Source organism: Lathyrus oleraceus, chromosome 6 (genome assembly GCF_024323335.1).
Source record: "Lathyrus oleraceus cultivar Zhongwan6 chromosome 6, CAAS_Psat_ZW6_1.0, whole genome shotgun sequence".
NCBI classification, from domain to species: Eukaryota; Viridiplantae; Streptophyta; class Magnoliopsida; order Fabales; family Fabaceae; genus Lathyrus; species Lathyrus oleraceus.
The window spans coordinates 132,309,208-132,333,196 of NC_066584.1; the positions used below are offsets into that span (position 1 = coordinate 132,309,208).

At 36.4% G+C, this 23,989-nt stretch overlaps 1 non-coding gene across 1 annotated transcript; it reads left to right on the forward strand.

The window, feature by feature from the left end:
* Positions 1-16,765: 16,765 nt before the first annotated feature.
* LOC127098789 (small nucleolar RNA R71) lies at positions 16,766-16,872 on the forward strand. Its single transcript, XR_007793484.1, has one exon. It is a non-coding gene; the product is annotated as a small nucleolar RNA R71 (small nucleolar RNA).
* The last annotated feature ends 7,117 nt before the right edge of the window (positions 16,873-23,989 follow it).

Sequence of the window (23,989 nt, forward strand, 5' to 3'; positions counted from 1 at the left end):
TCCTTGGCTTTGTTCAACCATAACTCCAGCATATCAACAACCTCCTTTGAAGTCTCAATCTCTTAGACAAGTTTGCTCTCACTAGCTTGATTTTGATTCATGTTGAGAGAAGGATATGTAATTTAAGAGTAGGACACGGGAAGATGTTTATTTTTCTTGCTTGTACCGCCAACCCAATTATATCACACCTGATAAAACCAAGGAAACTTCCTTATTTTGTGTGCCAACATGTTGTTAGGGTAGAGAAACACTTTTTCTCTTTTGGCACAACTCCCTAGCGTTGATTGCTATTGAATCTAACAAATGAAGACCCCTTTTTCAAAGTTGACTGCATCTAATGACTTAAAAATGTTAGAGACAAATGTCATTACATATTTTACCATATTACACTTATTCAACATATGCTTCACCTAGAGTAATTTCTTACCACTACTCCCAGTAGTAGAGAGTTCAACTTCATCATAAGACATGGTAACAATGAATTTCTCTTTGTTGACTAAAGATATTATGTTGTTGACACGAGAGAAGCATCCATCACTATCATCATTACCATTGAAACTTATTATGAGGTTCTCCTTGTATGTCACAGAAACTTCCTTCTGTAGCAGTACCACGTCATAAAATGTCAAAACTTATTTTGACAACCATATCCTTTTTAGTACTCCACTGTCTATCCTTTTTTTTAATGTTGAACATAATGACAAAGACATTTTCTTTAGCACTTTCCTTTGATAGAAGCATCCTAGATTCTTCATAGTAACAAGGAACTGCTTGCTCATCCTTCTTCTGAGTTGGTGACTTAGTTACCACTATGAATCTTAAGATGTCTGAAACACCTTATCATCCGTACCATCCTTTATTAGCTTTGCTTGAAATTTAGAATGACATTCAACATCTTCTATCTTGCTTAATTACAGGTCAAACTTCATCTGATGAGCAATATGTTCCATCGTGATGTCTGACAAGTTAACAACATACATGAGAACCTTACCATCGTCTTTCACAATGACTTCCTCTAGAAACTGAACATCTTCTTCAGAGATTAACCCTTCTTTTGGCATCATCCTCATTTGACATAAACACTTCAACACAATATCCTTATTAAGGAAAGACAAGTTACCAAGATCAACATCCTTAGTAACCACTTCATTACTTGGTGTAGACCTATCATTAACATTCTTGATCATAAGAATAACGTCTTCATCAACATTAACAGAGTTCTTAATAACATTGTTAATGTTGTTACTCGAATTATTCTCCATGATGTTCAACATTATACTGGTAAATAGCATTCTTCAACTTTCTTATTTAAGTACCTAATCTGATGGACATCATATATTTTCATCTGGTAAATAACATTGAGATATGCACTATGCACATCCATCTGATATAGTTCGAACTTTAGAAAATCTAATAGTCTTAGACTTAATCTGATGATTCCAAGAAGAGAAATACAATCATGAATATTCCCATCTCCAGCAGCAAATATCATATATTTTCTTAATTTGTCAGCAACTTGCTCCATATTAACATTCTCTTTAATAAGGGCAAACTGATCATTTACAGATTGTGAGCCTAGAGTAATCAACTTCTGCTCCTTGCTATTTGTAGCACATATTAGAAGATTGATCTCATTCTTCCTTATCATTCCTTCAATCAGTTTTTGATCATGGTTATCCATACCATCATCCTTAGCTCTGGTTGTATCAGCTTCAACATCTTTATGAACTTGATCATCATTCTCCTTATGCACTTGAGATTTTTTCAGTATGTTGGACAACAGGTATGGGACATTGTTATCACCATCTGGACTACTCAATCTTGATTCCTGGGAGTCTTTTCCAGAAGACATTAGATTGACATGTTAATTTCTTATAGGTGCATATCTGAGTTGAACCCCGCTCATACTTCCACTGGTAGCTAGATCAGATTTATCTGATGTATACACCTTTTGATTAAACTTCAACACACCAATTTCTGCTTCACCAACCATCATACCATGTCGTTGTTTATTCACACATTTAGACACACGAGAAGGAATTATGTCATGTCCATTATTCTTCTTCAGATTTTTATTCTGAACCACTGTAAATTGTTCAAATTTGGGAGAACCTCTAGCCTGACCATCAACCTTCCCTTTAATGACCCAAACTACATGAGATAATTCAGACTTCTGAGAAAGATGTTGAGACATCTTATCTGACATCTTGGATGTTCTTCCCTTTTCATACAAAGACTTTATCAAGCTTGAGGTCTTGCAAACCCCTAAAGTCTTTTTCAGATATAACCTTCTTCATAAGAACTTTTTTACCTTTGTTGTTGGAAAAATGTCCATACTTGTTGAAGCTCATATTCCACCTTTGATCACACAATTGCTTCATATTGGTAGATAATCTTTTTCTCAGTAGAATCTCTTCTTGACCGAAACTAATCACTTTCCATGATCCCTTGATTCTTCCCTTTGCTCTATTTCCATGAGTTTTCTTATATTTAGCCATGTGCCTGGAACTTTCACTATTAACTTACCACCTTTTATTTGAGGAACTTTTATGTTCTGTGTGACATATAAAGGTTGTTGGTGTAGCATTGTATCTCCACTTCTTCTTGGCATGTACTTCCTTGCATCCTCTGATCTTTAACTTATGTCATTCGATACAATAAGTCCTTGTATGTCCATATTTACCAAAATGGTGACATATCAAAGCCTGTTTCTTGTTGTGATGGGGTGACACATGTTGATCCTGATGCTATGACATGTGATTCAACTTCAGAACCTCAATATTCTCTTTAGGAATAACAACCTTCACTGGGAGAATCTTTTTGTTTTTATCATTCATGTTCGTCCCAACATTGATTCCCTTCACATCTATGGATAACTCACCGAACTATATTTTTTCATCAAGTAAATTTGACCTATGAATGAAATTACTTTCAGAATGGGACTTGTTTTCTAGGTGGGAGTTTAGTGATGAAATATCCTTCTATGTGCTTGTGATGGTTTGAGGCAAGCTCCTTTGTTTCCTCCTGAAGTACTCTTCTGTTTTTTTCCTGATTATCTATGGTTAAGCATGTTTCTTTCCATTTGGAGAGTAAGAGCCTGTATGACTCAAGATCTTCTTCTTTAGTACCAGATTCACCATCAGATTCATATTGACTAGAATAAGCCATCCAAATGTTGGCAGTTTCTTCCTCACCGTCACTTTCATAATTAAACCAAGTGATGGATAATCCATTTTTCTGTTTCCTTAGGAAGTTAGGACATTCTAATGTAATGTGTCAATAACCTTCACATTCAAAGGATTAAGTACCCTTGCAACTATTGGTTTCTTATTCACTCCTACCTTTTTTATGGGGAATGATGTTGGACCTCCTGTCTTATAAATTTGTCATCCATTTTCTATTTAAATATTTCAAGGAATTTTTGAGCCTTTTACTCAGAAGAGCTATATCATCTGACAAGTTATCTTCTACGTCCCCTTGACTTTCTTCAGTATTGGAATCAAAGGTTATCCCTTTGTTATTATTTTAAGACCTTTCATTAATGGACATCTCAAAGGTTTATTAGGAACCCATTCAACCTTTATACTACTCAGGTCTTAAGGTTCTTCAACAACAATTACTTTCATATCAAACCTCTTAGCTAATGATTTAAGAATTTTTCTGGCAAGCTTTTATTCATACATTTTTTCACCTAAGGAAAATAATGTGTTGGAAATATCACATATTGATTCTTCTTCATCCGTCCTCGGATTCTCAAACTTAGTGGTAAGAAGTTGAAGTCTTGACATACAGACTTTGGATGTGCCTTCATGCGCAGTTTTGAGAATCTCCCAAGCTTCCTTAGCTTTTGAACATGTATTGATCAATCTGAACATGTTCTTGGCCATGCCATTGAAGATAAAGTTCAAAGCTTTGGAGTTTCCAAGAGCTTTCTCATCTTTAGTATCAGTCCATTCAGCTTCTGGTTTTAAGCTCGTAGATCTATATTCAGAAGTGATCATTGGAAATTTCCATCCTTTTATCACATGTCTCCATGCTTTGTCGCCCATGGATTTGAGAAAGACCACCATTATTGCCTTCCAATAATCATAATTTGTTCCATCCAAGACATATGGTTTGTTGACTGATCCTCTAACTTTCATTGTCTCCATTTGAGCAAAATTTATCTTCCTTAGAGCTCACTCAACAGACTCGGGGCCTACTCTGATGCCAATTGAAATTAAGTTCCTCAAGGGACAAATGTCGAACATGATGCTTAACAAACATGTTCTATAAGATACACCAGAAACAACACAATAGAAAATACTAAATGATGGAAAATAAAAGCAGTAAATAACACGATAGTTGTTTACCCAGTTTGGTGAAACCACACCTACATCTAGGGGGGGCTGAGTCTACAACCTAAGAAAGGAAATTCATTATTAGTAGTTTTGTACATTTAGTGTTACAAGTAACAACAAACCCTATGTTATTTAATACCTCTTCCTAACACTACCCAATGACTTTCTATTTAGAGCCTCCCCCTGAATATGAGAACCTACTGACTTTCTTCTCAATCACACAACCCATGATTTGAGATTACAACTCAATAATCAATGTTGAATACTACCACTCAACTCTAGCTAAACCTCCTATGCCAAGTTACTCAAAACATAAAGGTGTACATACAAAAATAATAAGGACTAAAAAATAAACTCCAACACTCTAAATCTGCAATGTATTGCTTGGATTCCAATGTAGGTTTTGAGCTCCTTGTATAACATAATAACTCCAGGCTTTTCTCCTTGGATAATATCTTTAGTTTTACCTATAATTAATGTAGAGCCTGTTGGATATTTGATTTGTTCCATGAATATATTCAATAAGATATGATTTGTTTTAATTTAAATTTAAATTCAAATCTTCTTTTAAGTCTGAATTAATCTTCATCCAAATGTCAAACAAATCACCTAATCATATTACCAAGTCAATTATTAATAAAATAAAATTGAATCTTCTCCAAATATTCATCCAAAACGTAACATTCTGCTTCCTATTGAGCAAGGTCAGATGTCATACCAACATGTTGGAGCATCGTGGCCAACATGTGTCATTTTTACAGCTTAAACATGCTAGACCAATCTTGAATACTTGGACACTTCTCCATATTGTTGTTTTGCTCAATGCAGCCAATCCAAATATCCAATAAAATAGGAACTACAAATAGGATGAGTCCACTAATGAAGAAGATGATGGTATTATCAAAAGGTTCGAAAAGTTCTTAAGAAAAGAAAGGAAATATGAGATCTTTCAGAAAAAAGCACTAATGAAGAAGGTTACATGATTTGAATGTGGAAAAAGAGGACATATCAAGAGTGAATGCCCTACACTTGAAAAATATAATAAATTCAAAAGCAAGAAGGATAAAATGCCAAAGAAAGTATATATAGCATGGGATGACAATGAATTTAACTCATTTTAGATGAAAATCATGCAAAAAAGGCATTAATTGCATCACATCATTCAAGTGATGAAGAACACGAGGTTAGTGAGTCTGAAATTGATGATAGTCCTTCGTATGATGATTTACAAAATGCTTTTCATGAACTACATGAAGAATTTTTTAAACTTTCTAGATAATTTTCAAATCAAAAGAAAACTATTTCAAAGCTAGAAAGTATGGCTAATGAAACAAAAGTGGAGTTAGAAGAAGTAGAAAATTCCACATGCAATGAATGTCAAGATCATGAATCTAAAATTGTTGAATTAAACCAAGTGATAAGAAATATGAAAAACATACAATTGGTATAGAAAATGTGTTAAGTAGTCAAAGATATTTAAGTAATGAATGTGAAATTGGCTTTTCTAATTTTGATAAACCTAGTACAAGTCAAACCATCTTTATAAAGGGCACTAAAAAATTCAACAATAAGGAATTAATAAAAGTAGACGTTATAGATCATCATAAAAGGCCTAATGATAGAAATAACTTTTATGTCAATAAAAGGAATCATGTTTTTAGACCTACTTGTTTTTATTGTAATGCAAAAGGCCATACCTCTAATGCTTGCTACATAAGAAATTATGGTATTAGTTATGGTGAGTATGTATGGGTGTGAAAGGGATCTACCCCAAGAGGATCCAAAGAATATTGGGTACCTAGAAAGTTCTATTAATTATTTTATAGGTACTTGAAGATCATATGTTAATATTGTGAATTCAAGATTGATCTTTCAATATAGAAGACCATATGATATGGTAGATTTAAATATTCATTGGATTAAAGATGATTTGTGAGAGATTGAAACTATATCATATATTGTGAAGAAGATAAGTATCTTTATATCTTATGTATCATTTCTATTATATTATTATACTCTTTTATATTTTACTCTTTTTCTTTTTGATAATGTCAAAAGGGGGAGAAGATAAATGATTAATTTTGTTATTTTTCAAGATACCAAAGACATCATAGGCAAATATTGCAAAAGAAAGGGGGAAAATATGCAAGATAAAGGGAGATATACATGATAAGGGAAGAAATCAAGTGTCAAGAAAAAACTTCTCATCAATATGTTTTGTGATCATCAAAAAGAGGGGAGATTGTGAAGAAGATGTTCATCATCAATAATACTTTGGTTTTAATGAAGACAAAAGGATATCTTAAAAGAAATATCAAAGAAGAAAACTATTGGATTATCAAGTATCAAGATTATATAAGCTTTGGAAATCAATATTGAATCATGAAGATTTGAGATACCAGTGGCATTTCATTTGTGTATACATGTTAGGTGCTCAAAATCTCTTCATCTTATTTCTCTCATATGCATACCTCATGAAAATAATTGAAAAAACTACTTTTTATATGCATTAAAACAAAGATTTTTTGGACAAGTCTATGTAGAAATAGATTACTACATTCTCGAAATGGATTACCAAGCTATAGAAAAATAAATAAACTTTTTATGATAGCTTTGTGGTAATCGATTACCAGATATTAATAATGGATTACCCGCTTTAAAAAATTTAAAAAGTAGTTGTTGGAACTTGGTAATAGATTACCAAGCTATCATGGATTACCACATTTTGATATAGGAAAGCTTCATGGAACCCCTCTATTTTTATACATCTATTAATAGGGGTTTCTGATGCGTGGCTTTTCGCAAGTATACGAACGCGTCAGAGTAATATAAAAGATTGTCGAATCCACAGAGACCAAGTGTCAATCTATCGTTATCTATTATTATGGTGTTTATCTAAGGTAATCAAAATAGGGGTTTTTAGAGTGTGCAATGAAGAGTAAAGTATTAAATTAAATTCAATTAATAAAGACAGGCTCGAATGTAATTCATATAATCAATTAATAATCCAAGTACTTGCTAATAGAACTACTTATGAGCAGTGTTTCCTACTTTGAAAAGAACCAATTTAACAGGAACTGTCGCTTTCGCGTATTCAGAACCGAGTTGTACTCCCTAATCAAACCCTCTTATTTCCACTTATAAAAAGGTGCGCATTGCGTTAGAGTAGTAAACCTATTTTTAAGAAATATAGTATCTTGACTAAGTTGAAAAGTATTTTAACCTGGATTTCTTAACCAAAAGAGGTTCTCACGAACCAGACTCTAAACTTATAAACGCATCCGAAAATAGTTTTAAAATCACTTTTCTTTTTAAGTTAAAAACTCCTAATGAACTAAACAAAGCGCTTTCGCTGTATTTGAAATAGTTAAAAATGACTAAGTTTAAATAGACGTTGGACGGATTTCGATCTTACCCAACGAAAATTAAGTGCGGGAAAACTTAAGTTGAAAGTTAAAATAGCCCTTAAGTGTTTCTACGAACAATTGTACGGATTATCGGTTCAATTACGGTCCTTACATTCTAACCTTTATAGGTTTAGCTAGACATGGTAAAGTAAAGGTGCATTTTAATTTAAATAAAAGTAGTGCGAGTGCGGAAAGTAAATAAAAGTAGTGCGAGTGCGGAAAATAAATAAAAGTAGTGCGAGTGCGGAAAATAAATAAAAGTAATGCGAGTGCGAGAAATAAATAAAAGTAGTGCGAGTGCAGAAAATAAATAAAAGTAATGCGAGTGCGGGAAATAAATGAAAGTAGTGCGAGTGCGAGAAATAAATAAAGTAAAGACAGTGCGGGAAATAAATGAAGTAAAGACAGTGCGGGAAATAAATGAAAGTAGTGCGAGTGCGAGAAATAAATGAAAGTAGTGCGATTGCGAGAAATAAATAAAGTAAAGACAGTGCGGGAAAGTAAAGTAGATAAAGGTAAAACAATAAAAACCTGCTCCAATCGGAGGGTTGAATAAAGTGCGAAACGGAAATGAAAATGGCGGCATGATTAACTTCCTTCCAAAGTGCTCCAAACTCGATTACAGACTCGATCACACAATTGTGGCAACACCCCAATGCGAAGCGATTACCACTTTTACAATACTGAATATATGCCTAATTTGCAACTAAGTTTCCTCTAAGTTTGGATGATTAAACAAATGAATTTGAGTCTCTATTTATAGGCAAGTAAAATAATGGAAAAGACAAGGATGCCATTCAGTTTGAAATTGGGAGGGAAAAGTTATCTTCTTGTGGCGCCCGCCATAAGGGCAAATTGTGGCGCCCAAGTGGAGGTAGTGGGGAACATGGCAGTTGAGGGAAGTTGAGCTGTGACACGTCATGGCTGGACCTATGGCGCCAGCCACAGTGGGAGCCACAAGTGCAAAATGCTGAATTTTAGTCTTTTTAGCTCATTTTCACTCCTTTTCTCGATCAGGGTTCTGATTAGACTAAAAACCTAAAAACAAAGAGAAACATAGTAATAACATAACAAGATAACAATAAAACCACTAAAATGCATGCGAAATCGAAGTCAAAAATACGGTGAAATTCAGTGTCATAAAATTCTCCCTCACTTAAACCCTTGCTTGTCCTCAAGAAAAACACTAAAAAGCTCATAGAATAAAAACTGGTGTCAACGAGTGATTCGGGCTAGAAAGGTTTCTAAGTTCAAGTCGGGATGTAGGGATAGGTACTAACTGAGTGAACTAAGGGTATCGTGATGACACTTATCCGCAGACACGGACATAAACTCCATTCCTATATTAACCAACCCATATCATCCCACAATACCTAGGCCTACCTCTTCATCTCTTTCTGGGTCCTTTTCATTCAGGCGCAATCACATTAATCTCGTTATCCGTACATGCTTCATAGCAGAGTGACCTGTTAGTGATTATGATCCGAACATGGGGTTCCTGGAACATAAAGTTTTGTAAACCCTTTTATTTGACCCAACTGTAGTTGTGGGAGATCAGATCGTAATCTGCCCTACCGAGTTCAGCGCTAGATACCTCTGAACCAACTAACAGCAAGTGAGTTTTTCTTTTTCTTTTTCTTTTTGTAGCGAATTTTTACAACTTTTTGGTTTAAATGACTTTGTGAGGGTCACCTATACTGGAGTTGCCTTTTCTTTTATTTTATTTATTTCACTGGATCATTCACTTATGTTCATCGGTCCCCTACGTAGAGGTTGCTTCGGCCGGAGCTGACTGCTGGAATAAACTACTGAGGACTATACTGAAATGATGATTAAGGCCATGGTATATGGGGTTTCGGGAGTGATTCCTATATTCATGAAGTCTATGGTGCTAAAATGATACTGATGTTTCAAGAAGTTCTCCCAAGTCACCACATCCCAACTCAAACCTGTCTTAAAGCCCAAAAAACTTTCAGAATAACACCGTTTTCTTTTTGCAAAATTTTTTTTGGTAGGGCTAAAGGAATGGGGAGATTAGAATGTACTAAAGATACACTATACTGGTGACTCGTCAGACTCATGCATTATCTAAAACACTCGGACTAAAATCAAAATGAAACAAAGTAAACGACTAAAAAGCAAAATAAACAATCTAACTAAAAACAACAAAGAAAAATAGAAAGCGATAAAATCTCCTCCCACACTTAAAATCGAACATTGTCCCCAATGTTTCGAAATAAGATAAGGGGAGAGTCACCTGACATCCTACTGCTGACCACTGGTGCCTTCGCCATCCTGAGGTGGACGACGGGATCGGCTGCGACGACGGTCTCTCTGATCCATCCTGGCCTGTAAGGCATCTTGAGAAGTCCTCACCTCTTGAAGGTTACCCAAAATGGAACCCTGAGTGGCTTCTATAAGCGCAGAATGTTGACGGTGGTAGTTCCGCTGACGGGCTTGCTCGTTTGTGATCGTAAGCAGGGACTGTACAACAGTCTCATAGGATCTATCTGTCCTCCGCTGTGATTCTTGCATGAAGATCATGTTGTCCGCCAGTTGTTGCTGAATGGTAGAGAGTAGGTCATCACGCCTTTGCTCTCTAGCCATGTGGTCACGCCACATCTCCTCTGTAATATAAAAGCCAGGGGCAGAACCTGCAAAAGAAGAAGATGGTGCGGTGTGTGGTGGTGAAGGGTGATGGGGGGATACATGAGGTATGGGAGATTGCTCTCTTCGATCAAACTCTTCATCAGTGTCGTGCCCCTCCTCATCAGGAACATTAAGAGGAAGTGGACCCAAAATAGGTGGAGCATCTAAAACATAGGCCCAATTCCTTTCATTACGTACATCAGTACGTCTAGTGCACGGTAAGACAACAGATGGGATAGCTATACCATGAATCATAAGTACATAACCTCCTTCTCTCCTCAATCGGCACAGTTTCATATCTCTAATAAATTTTAGGTTAATTGTGCGGGGTAAGGGATCTAGGGTAGCTATCTCATTGTTCAGGTTAAGTGCCCGAACAATAGACGTAATGAGTCCTCCGAAAACAATAGGTCCCGCTTTATTAAGAGTTAAAGCCATATGAGCGATCATAAATGGGACCGAATTAATTCTTCTATTTGTGATGCTTCCTTGCAAAAATAGAAGCTCTTGAGCATTGACCTTGTTTGGATTCTCCCGGCCAAAAATAGTACATGCTAACAGATATCTAAAAACTCTGATGGCCGGGTTATGGATGGTCGAGGCAAGAATTCCTTCAAAAGAATTTATTGAAGTGTTAGACAATCTCTGCCTGAAGGAAAACACCTCGACCGACCAATCTGAATCCAAAGGGGCCTCACAAATAACACCTTCCCCATGAGGTATTCCTAACAGGCCTGCTAGTGCGTCAATACTGAATTCATACTCAACAACAAACATTCTAAATCGGACAGTACCAAATGTACTAGTAGTGTTAGGATTGACAATATAGATTAAAGAAATTAAAAATTCGATTGTCAATCGCTCAAAGGTAGGTTCTTTGTTTGAAAAGATAGCGTGCAAGCCTAAATTATCTAATAAATAAAAAATGCTATGGTAGATACCCAAAGTGTAAAGACAATTTTCATCCACATACCTTGTCGGGAGGATTTCCCGATTTTGCAACCTTTCGATAATCTTCCTTTGCCTATCTCCCGGTTTCCCTTCACGAAGGATAAATCCATTAAACTCCATTATTTAGCTCTTGCAATATGGTGAAGAAGATGAAGATGGGTTTGTATAAAGGTAGGATTTTTATGAATATAGAGAGATGAAAATGAAAATGGAAGTTGGGAAAATGGTTTGTATGGTGTGAAGATGAGAAATGTGGGAGCTTTTGTGGGGTTCAAGGGCTTTTACGGGAGGTGAAAAATGGGTTTTGGAGGTTTGAAGGTATGAAAATGGTGAAGAATGTGAGTATGCCCCGAGCTTATACAGACGCTGTGGCGGGCGCCACAACATCCATGGCGGGCGCCACAAGGCTAAATTTGGCTGGGCCGGATTTTGGTCATTTGGCATGGACTTCTCGTTCTCTTTTCGGTTGGGGGGTCCGGATAGCATTTGCATTGTATTTTCCTTGTGACATAAGGCTTGCATAATTTTTATAAAAAAAAAATTTAAACATTAGACTAATAAATAAATAAACAATTAATATAATTAGACTATAATAAAAATATAAATATAATAAACACACATAAAATATAGATATATAGATGTGTAAATATTAATGTGTTAACATAGTTAAGAAATTATCCCAAATGCAATGATATAAAATAAGTTAGGTAAATGCGAAAGATATAAGCATAAATGAGACAAAATAAAATGAGATGGTAAAATCAAATAGTAGGGGGTTCGTCTGCCTGACTAGATCCATGAAGCATGGCTATCTCCCGGCGAAGCTCTGCGATCTCCTGGTATAAACAGTCAGCCTCGGTAGCATGTGTGAGATCGGATACTCCCATCTGTAAGGTAAGGTCAGCCACCTCCTGCCTAAGCTCGGCAATCTCTCTACGACACTCTGCAATCTGGGTGCGGATGTCTGGGGTCTGCAATGATAAATTATTAGAGAGTACAGTGATCCTGGGTGAAGGCAGTGTAGGAGTATACTCAGCAATAGGTGGGGATCTAGGCTCCTCGATAGTCTCTCCCTGACCCTCCAAAGCATAACTCCAGTTAGCTGGGTCATGAACACTGGTCATCATAGGATCAGGCAGTGTAAAATAATGCATCGCCTCACTATCGACCAATAATCTGAATTGTCTTGGGTTGAAGGAGGATCTCCTCATCAACCCTCTAGTCAAGCAAAAATTAATATCCATAGTAGTGTACCCACAAAAGGTCCTGAGATGTAGCAGCTTGCGGGATAGACCTAAGGCGATGGCAATCTGTGTGATGATCCCTCCTACATGAATGACTAAACGAGATGTTCCAAATCTAAGGAAAATATAGTTTTTGAATAACTTGATCACCACCCTAGTATTGTTTGTGGGTGCAGCTATAGATTCAATCCACTTAGACACGTAGTCTATAGCCACTAAGATATACTTGTTTCCTAAGGATGGTGGGAAAGGTCCCATGAAATCTATACCCCAAACGTCGAAGAGTTCTACTTCCTGAATGTTTCTTAGAGGCATTTCGTCACGCCTTGAAATGTTTCCAGTGCGTTGGCATCTACCACATTTGACAATGCAAGCATGGACATCACGCCACATGGTAGGCTAGAATAGGCCAGCTTGAAGAATCTTGGCGTATGTCTTAGAGGTGCTCGCATGTCCACCATAGGGTGCAGAGTGACAATGCTCAATTATACTTTTTACCTCCTCTTCTGGAACGCAACGACGAAAAATGTCATCTTTACCCCTTTTGAAAAGGAGCGGTTCGTCCCAATAAAAGTTTCTCACATCATTGAAGAACTTCTTCTTGCGGTGGTAGTCAAGATCAGGGGGTATGATATCAGCAGCTAGGTAATTAACAAAGTCTGCATACCATGGTACGTTACTTACTGCTAAGGATTTTTGGAAGTGCTCATGAGGGCCTAGGCTATCACCTTCAATGGTTTCTAGTCTAGCTATCAGTCTATCATAGGCAAAATCATCATTTATGGGTACTAAGTCTGGTTTTAGGTGTTCTAGCCTAGAAAGGTGATGAGCTACTACATTTTCAGTGCCTTTTTTATCTCTTATATCTAAATCAAACTCCTGTAGTAACAGAATCCATCGGAATAACCTGGGCTTGGTATCTTTTTTACTTAATAGGTAACGAATGGCAGCATGATCGGTGTAAACTATAATTTTTGCTCCTACTAGATAAGATCTAAATTTGTATATAGCAAAAACTACAGCTAGTAATTCCTTTTCAGTTGTTGCGTAGTTGAGTTGGGAAGTGTCAAGGGTTCTACTGGCATAATAAATTGCATGTAATATTTTATCTTTCCTTTGTCCTAGAATGACTCCAACGGCATAATCACTAGCGTCGCACATTATCTCAAAAGGTTCTGACCAATCAGGGGGTTTCATAATGGGTGATGATATTAATGCTTGCTTTAAAAGATTAAATGCTTCATTACATTTTCCATCGAAAATGAATTCAGCATCTTTCATTAAAAGGCCAGTTAAGGGTTTAGTTATTTTGGAGAAGTCCTTGATAAAACGCCGGTAGAATCCAGCGTGTCCAAGGAAACTTCGGACTTCTCTGATAATTTTGGGCGGTTTTAGATTCTCTATGACTTCTATCTTAGATCTATCTACCTCTATACCTTTTTCGGAAACTATATGTCCTAAAACAATTCCTTCGGTTACCATGAAATGACACTTTTCCCAATTTAGCACGAGGTTCACCTCCACGCATCTCTCCAGGATTTTCTCAAGGTTAGCAAGACAATTGTGGAAATCAAATCCTCAAACCGAGAAATCATCCATAAACACTTCCATGATACCATCTAGGTAATCTGCAAAGATTGACATCATGCAGCGCTGGAAAGTAGTTGGGGCATTATAGAGACCGAATGACATTCGTCTGTAGGCAAAAGTTCCATAAGGGCATGTAAAGGTAGTTTTTTCTTGATCTTCGGGGTGGATAGGTATTTGGAAGAATCTAGAGTATCCATCTAGATAGCAGAAGTAAGAGTGTCTGGCTAGACGCTCCAACATCTGGTCTATAAATGGTAAAGGGAAATGATCCTTCCTGGTTGCTTTATTTAACTTTCTATAATCTATACACATCCGCCATCCTCCTTTTAACCGTTTCGCTATATGTTCGCCTTTATCGTTTTGCACGACTGTGATGTCTCCCTTTTTAGGTACTACATGCACAGGGCTCACCCACTTACTATCCGAGATCTGGTAGATTATACTTGCCTCAAGTAACTCAAGAACTTCTTTTTTAACAACATCACTCATTATAGGGTTTATTCTTCTTTGATGTTCTCTGGAGGGTTTTGAATCTTCTTCGAGCGAAATCCGATGCATGCATACGGATGAGCTTATACCTTTCAGGTCAGAGATATTATATCCTAAGGCCGAGGGATATCTTCGTAAAAAATCTAAAAGTTGGTATGTTTCCTCTTGGCTCAAGGTAGCACTGACTATGATTGGACGGTTCATCTCTTCATCGAGGAACTCATATCTCAGGTTCTTAGGCAGTTCCTTAAGTTCTAAGGTTGGTTTCTTAGGGCATGGCATAGGATCTGGGGTAAGGGATAAACATTCGTAAAGGTTATCATCGATGTAGGGTTTCCTAAAGTCATCATCTTCCATTATGAGAGTTGATGGTAACTTAATTGTTGTTATGATTTCTTCTTGTTCTAATTCCCTAACGCATTCATCAATGATATCTATGGCATAACATGCGTCTCCCATCACAGGTGCCATAACAAATTTCGAAAGTATAAATTCTATTTTCTCGTCACCTACCTCAAAGGTCAACTTTCCTCTCTTGACATCTATTATGGCTCCTGCAGTTGATAAGAATGATCTACCTAGAAGGATTGGTATATCATTGTCCTCTTTGATTTCCATGACAATAAAATCAGTAGGGATAAACAACTGACCTATCCTAACAGGGACATCTTCTAAAATGCCTATCGGATACTTAACGGATCTATCGGCTAACTGAAGTGACATCTTAGTAGGCTATAATTCTCCTAAGTTTAACCTCTCACAAACTGCTAAAGGCTTTAAGCTCACACTAGCTCCTAAGTCTAGAAAAGCTTTTTCGATGACATGACTATCCAAAAGACAGGGAATGGAGAAATTTCTAGGGTCTTTATCTTTTTTGGATAACTTATTCTTGGAAATGGAATTACATTCCAAGGGCTTCGGAACGTCAAGTCTACGTTTGTTGGTAAGGATGTCTTTAAGAAACTTTGCATAAGTAGGTATTTGGGTCATGGCTTCTATGAAAGGGATTTCTACGTGAAGTTTTTCTATAACCTTAATAAATTTATGATACTGGTTATTGATCTGGGTTTATTTGAGTCTTTGCGGATATGGTATAAGTGGTTTATATGGTGGGGGTGGTACATAGGTTTTATCTTTAGGTTCTTCTCCTTTTCCTTGACCTTCCTGTTTTTCAGATTCCTCTGGTTCCTTTACTTTGTCTGTGGGTTCCGTATATTCCTTAGAAGTTTTGGGTTCACTCAATCTTGGGTTTGGTGGCTCATCATAAGCGTTCCCACTTCGTAGGGTAATGGCATTGGCTTGTCCTCTCGGATTTTGTTGAGGTTGTCCAGGGAACTGTCCTCCAGGTGTAGTCTGAGGGGCTTGGTTTAAAGCTACCTGAGAGATCTGGGTTTCAAGCATCTTGGTGTGAGTGACTATTTGGTCAACCTTGGTTCCTAACTGGGTAATCAGTTAGTTAACGTGAATGTTTTGGTTCATGAACTCTTTGTTTTGTTGGGTTTGAGCAGTGATAAAATTTTCCATAATTTTCTCAAGGCTCGGCTTTGGTGGTACAGGTTGCATAGGTTGATTTGGTCTTGGGGCTTGGTAACCTGTTTGTCTCGAAGGTGCGTTATTTTGGATAGGGTTATTGTTCTTATAGGAGAAGTTCGGATGATTCCTCCATCCAGGGTTATAGGTATTCGAATATGGGTTCCCTTGGGTGTAGTTCACTTGCTCAGAGTGGGTTTCGTTTAATAGACTGCATTCTGCAGATTGGTGTCCTTTGGTTCCACATATCTCACAATCCGATGAAACTACGACTGCAGTATTCGGGTTTATGCACATATGCTCGACCTTAAGGGCTAATGCGTCCATTTTAGCTTGCATCATGTCTATAGAGCTTAATTCATGCATTCCTCCTTGGGCTTCCTTCTTCTCAACTGTCGCTCGTTCGACTCCCCATGATTAATGGTTTTGAGCCATATCTTCGATGAGGGCACTAGCTTCAGGATAAGGTTTGTTCATCAGTGCACCGCCTGCGGCAGTGTCGATGGTCATCTTAGTGTTATAGTGAAGTCCATTATAGAATGTTTGAATGATTAACCAATTTTCTAAACCATGATGTGGGCATGCTCTTAATAACTTTTTATATCTCTCCCAAGCTTCGAACAACGATACTCCTTGGTTCTGGGTAAATCTAGTTATATGGTTTCGAAGAACGACGGTCTTACTTGGGGGAAAGTATCTAGCAAGTAATACTCTTCTAAGGTTATCCCAAGTCGTAATGGAATTGGGTGGAAGGGAATATAACCATGATAGGGCTTTATCTCTGAGGGAAAAAGGGAATAATCTTAAACGGATTGCCTCAGGAGAAGCTCTATTGGTTTTAAAAGTGTCTTCTAATTGGAGAAAGATTTTTAAATGTTGGTTTGGATTCTCAGTAGCGAGACCTGCGAATTGTCTCTGTTGTACTAGTTGCAACAGGGAAGGTTTAAGTTCGAAATTATTAGTTGGGATGGTTGGGTTTACTATACTAGAACTAGGCTCTTCGTTGGATGGTTGGGCGAAATCTTTAAGAGGTCTTTGGTTTTGATCTTAGGCCATAGCTCTCCTAATTCTATGGAAAAATAAACGTGCGCGAGCGTAACGTTCAGGTTCTGCCAGAGGGTATACTAAGCTTCCGGTGCTGCGAGTTCTTCGCATTGACTGGCGGGTAATAACCTAAGTCTAAACGATATAACAACAAGGTACGAAATTTGACGAAATTGATCCCCGGCAACGACGCCAAAAACTTGATGCGTGGCTTTTCGCAAGTATACGAACGCGTCAGAGTAATATAAAAGATTGTCGAATCCACATAGACCAAGTGTCAACCTATCGTTATCTATTATTATGGTGTTTATCTAAGGTAATCAAAATAGGGGTTCTTAGAGCGTGCAATGAAGAGTAAAGTATTAAATTAAATTCAATTAATAAAGACAGGCTCGAATATAATTCACATAATCAATTAATAATCCAAGTACTTGCTAATAGAACTACTTATGGGAAGTGTTTCCTACTTTGAAAAGAACCAATTTAACAGGAACTGTCGCTTTCGCATATTCAGAACTGAGTTGTACTCCCTAATCAAACCCTCTTATTGTCACTTATAAAAAGGCACGCATACGTTAGAGTAGTAAACCTATTTTTATAAAATTTAGTATCTTGACTAAGTTGAAAGGTATTTTAACCTGGATTTCTTAACCAAAAGAGGTTCTCACGAACCAGACTCTAAACTTATAAACGCGTCCAAAAATAGTTTTAAAATCACTTTTCTTTTTAAGTTAAAAACTCCTAATGAACTAAACAAAGCGCTTTCGCTGTATTTGGAATAGTTAAAAACGACTAAGTTTAAATAGACGTTGGACGAATTTCGATCTTACCCAACGAAAATTAAGTGCGGGAAAACTTAAGTTGAAAGTTAAAATAGCCCTTAAGTGTTTCTACGAACAATTGTACGGATTATCGGTTCAATTACGGTCCTTACATTCTAACCTTTATAGGTTTAGCTAGACATGGTAAAGTAAAGGTGCATTTTAATTTAAATAAAAGTAGTGCAAGTGCGGAAAGTAAATAAAAGTAGTGCGAGTGCGGAAAATAAATAAAAGTAGTGCGAGTGCGGAAAATAAATAAAAGTAATGCGAGTGCGAGAAATAAATAAAAGTAGTGTGAGTGCGGAAAATAAATAAAAGTAATGCGAGTGCGGGAAATAAATGAAAGTAGTGCGAGTGCGAGAAATAAATAAAGTAAAGACAGTGCGGGAAATAAATGAAGTAAAGACAGTGCGGGAAATAAATGAAAGTAGTGCGAGTGCGAGAAATAAATGAAAGTAGTGCGATTGCGAGAAATAAATAAAGTAAAGACAGTGTGGGAAATAAATAAAGTAAAGACAGTGCGGGAAAGTAAAGTAGATAAAGGTAAAGCAATAAAAATCTGCTCCAATCGGAGGGTTGAATAAAGTGCGAAACGGAAATGAAAATGGCGGCAGGATTAACTTCCTTCCAAAGTGCTCCAAACTCGATTACAAACTCGATCACACAATTGTGGCAACACCCAAATGTGAAGCGATTACCACTTTTACAATACTAAATATATGCCTAATTTGCAACTAAGTTTGCTCTAAGTTTGGATGATCAAACAAATGAATTTGAGTCTCTATTTATAGGCAAGTAAAATAATGGAAAAGACAAGGATGCCCTTCAGTTTGAAATTGGGAGGGAAAAGTTATCTTCTTGTGGCGCCCACCACAACTCCATGGCGCCCGCCATAAGGGCAAATTGTGGCGCCCAAGTGGAGGTAGTGGGGAACGCGGCAGTTGAGGGAAGTTGAGCTGTGACACGTCATGGTTGGACCTATGGCGCCAACCACAGTGGGAGCCACAAGTGCAAAATGCTGAATTTTAGTCTTTTTAGCTCATTTTCACTCCTTTTCTCGATCGGGGCTCTGATTAGACTAAAAACCTGAAAATAAAGAGAAACATAGTAATAACATAACAAAATAACAATAAAACCACTAAAATGCATGCGAAATCGGAGTCGAAAATACGGTGAAATTCAGTGTCATCAGTTTCATAACATGTATTTAAGGCTTTCTACATCTAAATTCAAAACACCTATTTTCATACATCATTTTTCATATAATTCAAACAAGTTTTGCAAACGTTTATATTTCCATTACAATGAAACTTTATGCATAACTTCTATATCATTGAAAAAGAGTTTCGTTCAATTATTTTGAGCACTTAAGTGTGTATGTATGTGTGTGTGTGTGTGTGTGTGTGTGTGTGTCTGTGTGTGTGTGTGTGTATTTGAATTGTACATTGAAAGAGGAAATAAATTTTATATATTGGGATTGATTCAAGAACAACTTCTTATGCATATTTGTCCAAGACTTGTATTTAATCACCAAGTGTGTGATGACTTGTTTTGTAAAAGAAAGTGATGTTTTTTTCTAAGTGTTGTAAACAAAAATTAGTGTATCTTATGGTTCATGTGATATTCATTATAGTGTTGGTGATTATTGAAAAAGGTTATTTTAATTGGTTTGATTCAAAGTCCACCATGGTTGTTGGTGTTTTTGTGAAATTAAGGAACTTGTGTGCTTTTTTTTATTGTTAGAAGATTGTAGGAGAAGTCTTGGTGTGAGACTTGTACGAAGATCTAACAATAGTGAAAATATCTCATAGAGTGTGAGGCGACTAGATGTACCTTTGATTGGAAAAAGGAACTAGTATACATCGTTGTGTTATTCATTTTCTGCATTTAAATTCCTTACTTTACTTCATAAGTTCATCAACATATTTCTAGAAAAATAAGAACATAATAACATATTTAAAAGAACCTAAAAGTATCAAAATCTAATTCACCCCCTCTTATATTAACCTCTGAACTTACACACTTCACCAAGGTGGTGGTAGCTGTTGTAGGCTCAGGTGAGATCCTAAAGTCTTGGATGATTGTGAAGGGTCTTATACCACATTGTGCATTCCCTGAGAAGTTAGGCTGAAAGGAGATCCACAACCTAAAGGATTTGTTGAGTATGGCACAACTCTACATCAAATATGAAGAAAAACTATTGGTCGATGGAGGTATCCAGGTCCTAGAAAACACTAGATCTAATTGAGATTCAAATAGGGATTATGGGCACTCGAAAGAAGAAATCTAGCGCATACCTCGTTCAAGGTTTGACTCGTATACTCCCTTGAACACTTTGCGAGAAAGGATCTTGAAGGAGTATGTCAACATGGAGTTCAAGGAGGACATAATAAGGAATCCATATCCATTCATGGAATATGCGTGGATTCACAAGTCCAAGTACTTCCATTTTCATAAGAGGCACAACCATAACACCAACTATTGTATCATGTTGTTCCTTTTGGATTGGTTGCATTGGTAAAACGATATATGAACAAGATATAATTTAGGAAACATGTGGAACAAGACGTGCCATCATGTGTTCTATCATCTGAGTTTTGTTGCCAAGAAGAGTTGTTCAACTAAAGTACTTGAAATAACTAGTTAAGCAAGAGTTTTTTTTTGTGGCTAAAGTTCTTGACAGAACTAGTTAAGCAAGAGTTGTTTGGCTAAAGTGCTTGACAAAACTAGTTAAGAAATATGCTTAAGGTTTGGGTTCTGACTATCTTGATATATCCTTCAGAAGTGTTAAGGTGATGACTTCTTCAAGATGCAGAGTTTTGCTTTTGGAAAGAAGTATGTTTTGTTAATCCTAAATCAAGATGAGAGATGTTGGATTTGATTCAGTCAAAGAAGATTTGATTGGATGTACCTTGAAGGAAATTTTTGTCCAAGAATTACTCTATAAAGAAGACATGAAGAAGAGTTAATTTGGATGTACTAGTGTAACATGTGGAATACGATGTTCCAACATGTATGCTACAACATCTGATCTCTATCAACAAACATATGTTATTGCAGTTCGAGAGAAGAAGGGTGTGCTGCAACATCTGGTCTCTATCAACACATAGATGTTATTGCATTTTGAGGGAAGAAAGAACACATATGGAACTCGATCTTCCAACATGTGTGCAACATCTGGCATTGGTTCCGCAAGCCAATGTTATTGCAATTTTTTATAGCAAAAATATGGTTTAGATTCAATTAGATTTGTTGCTGTATTTGTGCAATGTGTGTGTGTAATTTATTTGGAAGTTGTTAAAGATCAAATAAATTTAAATGGAGATTTAAATTTGAATTTGAATTAATAATAAATCATATCTTTTGTTGGAGAGTTTTATTGAGCAAATCAAATCCAACAAGATCCTGCTATTATTCTGGACGAAATTAAATCAGAAATACAAGGAGAAAAGCCTAGAATTGCATTGCTATTTAAGGAGACTCAAACCTCACTTTTGAGGTGTGCAAGTTGTGAAGTTACCTGGTGTTAGGATTTATCTTTTGAGTCTTCATTTGTACACCACTCTAGCGCCTCTTTTCCATATCTTAAAGAATACAGTTTGATTTGTTTGTTGAGTTGTAAACTTTATTCCAAGATGTTAAGTCTATAAGCTTTAGAACATATTGTTTCTTGTATTCCACGCTAATTCCATAACCGGATTATGGTTAAATCTTTGTGTACACCACTCTATGTTTCAGTAAGTTGGCATAGTTTTTGCTGTTTTTTAGTTGAGTTGTAAATTCAAAAATCATTGTGTTAATGGTTAAGTTGATCACTAGGGGTTAGTGATTTGAGAAAGTGAAATGGGTTCTCATATTTAGGGGGAGTCCTAAATAGAAAGTCACTAGGATTAGGGATATGCATATAACTTCATAGGGTTTGAAGGTTCTTATAAGACTAATTATTCTAATTTGAAGAAGTGAATTTCCTTTCTTGGGTAGAGTTCCCCCCAGACGTAGGTGTGGTTTCACTGAACTGGGTTACCAATCTCTTGTGTTATTTACTGCTTTTCTGCTTCATCATCTTGTATAAGTTAATCTGACATATCTTGCTTGCAAACTAGTTTTTGTTTATGGTTTACAATGTCCCAAACACTGTGTCTGACATCTATCCCCAGAAGATGTAATCTGTCATAAACCAGTTGACAACTTGTCCCACACATCTGGTCTAACATTTGTCCTCATGAGAACAAAACTATAAATTGGCATCAGAGCAGACATCCTATTATATTTGGGTGAGTTCTAGGGTTCATATTTTGTTCAAGGTGGAGAATTTCAATGAAGGGGGAATAGTTCATAAATTAAAGATGATTTATCCTCAAAAGATTGTTGACAGTTTTGAAGATTGTGAAGACCAAGTAGAATGTAATTCAGAAGAATATCCCAGGATTGATAAGAGATTTATTAAAGTCATGAGTAAACTCGATAAGAGACCTGGGAATAATGTCACTATCAATGTCAGGAACATTCATCATAAAGAAAAGGATGGTGAAAGTTAAAAGCTCAACTATTCTTACAGGTGGAAAGGGATCCAATGTCTTAATTGTAAAGACTTTAGACATATTCTAGTTGAATTCTCAAGTGTTACAAGGGAACAAAGAAGAATCTCCAATGTCTCTATTGATGAAGAAGGTGAATCTAATCTAGCAAACAATGTTGTAACCTTCAAAGACATAAAAGAGACTATGCATACTAATGAGCAATCAAACTCATATAAAAGGTGTATTGCTCCTATTAAGAAATCAGAATGTAGAGTGTCAGATAACATGTCTCAGCATCGGGTGAAACATGATTATCAGTTCACAAATTGTTTCCCCTTCATTCCCTTGTACTATATTAAGATGTATGGTAGTCAGCCTCACTATCAACGAGTGTATCATCAATGGAATGAGAAATGTAAAAGGCATAATCAACAAGTTTGGTATGGTAAGCCGAATATTCTTGTTTATATTGCTTGTTCCTCCCTCAAGGTTGTCTTTATTGAATATTGGCATCTTGATAGTAGAGGCATTAGGCAGTTGGTAGGATAAATAAACTTTGTTGCACCTCATGATAACCATAAGAGAAATAAATTTGTAAAGATGAAGATGGTGACTGCCTCTGTAGAGCATAATGTTGAAGACCATGTTTCAGACATCATAAAAGACATGTTAGAAACTAAAACTAAACTAGGTACATAAAGCTTAAGGGTTGTTGTAGAGAAAGTTGTACTGATCTTAATGTTGAAGAAGGAAGTAGTTATGAAGTTTTCCAAATTGAGAAGAAAATTAAGATGTCATACAAGATGGTTCAACGTATTACTCTTACTTATGAAATACCACATATGGACTTTATGAGACTCAACCAAGGAGTTTTCATTGAAGGGAAGGATGATGGACAGGCTGGAGGTCCTCCCAACATTGAATAACCAACAGTGGTTCAAAAGAAGAAGTTGATGAAGAATAATGATTATGGCATAAGTATTCCTATTGGAATTCCTTCTCAAGTGTCTAGAGTTCTGATTAACCAAAAGCATGACAATGTGCTTGGTGAAGTTACTCTTAATATATTGAAGTCCAACTGAAGGTTTTTTGTAATAAAATATGTACCATATATTACTCTCCACAACATTTCATATGTCGATAAGTCTGATCTAGCTGCTGGTGGGATTGTGATTGATGTCCCACACATGTATGAGCCTATGAGAAATCATCATCTCATTCAAATGTCTTTTGGTGAAGAGACCCAGGAAAGAAACCTGGTAATTTAATATGATGATAAAGATGTTTCAGACATCATTTTCAACATATTGACAAAGTATCAAATGCTTAAGAAGAATGATGATCATTGAGTGGAAGATATGGAAACATTATGTGAAGAGGTGATAAGCAAGGATGAAAGCTTAC